Source organism: Propithecus coquereli, unplaced genomic scaffold (assembly GCF_000956105.1).
Source record: "Propithecus coquereli isolate 6110/MARCELLA unplaced genomic scaffold, Pcoq_1.0 Scaffold3, whole genome shotgun sequence".
Classification (NCBI taxonomy): domain Eukaryota; kingdom Metazoa; phylum Chordata; class Mammalia; order Primates; family Indriidae; genus Propithecus; species Propithecus coquereli.
In genome coordinates this window covers 1,558,659-1,560,619 of record NW_012148618.1, presented here as the reverse complement: position 1 = coordinate 1,560,619, position 1,961 = coordinate 1,558,659, and positions in this window count along the sequence as shown.

Below are 1,961 nucleotides of genomic sequence, written 5' to 3'. Positions count from 1 at the left end.
CAAGCCTCTCGGGACCTCTCTCCTTCCAGTTCTCCTCCGCAATGCCTTCCCGTGGAGTCTCCTGTAGTTTCAGGCACCCTTCCTTCCGACCCTCACCCGATCTATGTTTCTCTGCTCGCTTATTTTTTCTCTCTTTCTTCTAAAATTCGTCTTTTTTGCAGAGACCTTCTGACTGGCGGCTTGTCTCATTCGCCATCTTGGCCTCTACTGTTTTTTGACTTTTTAATTATGGCCCTTTTGACAGGGGTGAGGTGGTATCTAGCTGTGGTTTTGCTTTGCATTTTTCTGATGAACCCCTTTTCATACGCTTGTTGTCTATTTCTCTATTGTCTTTTGAAAATTTTCTGTTCATATCTATTGCCCACTTTTCAATGGGGTTGTCTGTTTATTTCTTGCTGATTTGCTTGAGTTCTTTATAGATTCTGCATTAGTCTTTTGTTGGATGTATAGTTTGAGCATATTTTCTCCCATTCTACAGGTCGTCTATTTACTCTGCTGATTATTTCCTTTGCTGTGCAGAAGACTTTTAATTTAGTTATGTCCCATTTATTCGTTTTTGCTGTATTTGCCTTTGGGGTCTTAATCATAAATTCTTTGTCTAGGTCTATGACTAGAAAAGTTTTTCCTGTATTGTCTACTAGAGTTTTTATGATTTCATGCCTTGCATTTAAGTCTTTTATCCACCTTGAAACAATTATTTTATATGGTGGGAAATAGGGGTCCTGTTTTATTCTCCTGCTTGTGGCTATTCAGTTTTCCCAGTACCATTTCCCAGGCATCCTTTCTCCAGTGTAAAATTTTCTTTGCTTTGTTGAAGATCAGTTGGTTGTAGGTAGATGCTTTTATTTCTGGATTCTATATTCTTTTCTATTGGTCTATGTGTTTATTTTTATGCCAATACCGTACCGTTCTTGTTACTATAGACTTGTAGTATATTTGAAGTCAAGTAATGTGATGCCTCCAAAGTTGTTCTTTTTTCTTAAGATTGTTTGGCTATTTGAGTTCTTTTCTGTTTCCAAATGACGCTTAGGATTACGTTTCCTAGATCTGTGATATATGACATAGGTATTTAGATGGGAATTGCATTGACTTTGTATATCACTTTGGGCAGGATGGATATTTTAACGATGTTGATTTTACCAATATGTGAGCATGGGATGTTTTGCCATTTGTTTGTGTCTTCTATGATTTCTTTTCTCAGTGTTTTGTAGTTCTCCTTGTAGAGATCTTTCACCTCCTTGGTTAAGTATATTCCTAAGTATTTTATTTTATTTGTAGATATTGGAAATGGTATTGAGCCCTCGATTTGTCTCTCATCTTTCCTGTTATTAGTATATAGAAATGCTACTTATTTGTGTACGTTGATTTTATAACCTGAGACTTTGCTGAATTTATTTATCAATTCTAGGAGTCATTTGGTGGAATCTTTAGAGTTTTCTAGATATAAGAAGATACTGTGAGGAAATAGGGATACTTCGACATACTCTTTTCTGATTTGGATACCTTTTATTTCTTTCTCTTGCTTTCTTGCTCTGGCTAGGATTTCCAGTACTGTGTTGAATAGAAGTGGCAACAGTGGGGAAGATCTTTGGCCACTTTTCAATGGGATTTTTTGTTTTTTTCCTGTTGTGTAGTTTGAATTTCTTGTATATTCTGAATTTAACCAAAGTGTCATTTTTACTTTTAACAGTTCACATGAAAGCAATATGCATTTTGAATGTTTTTTCTGATCACTATCATGAGTCCACAAGAGGGCAGTGTCTTCCCCAGGAACTTTTAGAAAAGCTCATGTTCTCCTGTGTGTGTATGAGTGCAAGTGTGTGTGTGTGTGTGTGTGTGTGTGTGTGTGTGTGTATGTGTGTGTGGATGAGAGAGAGAGAGAGAGAGGGAGATTGAGGGGAGTGGCTTAGTGGTGTAGCAGAGGTGATAAAAAGAGCATTTTTCTTCTAATTGGTACAACA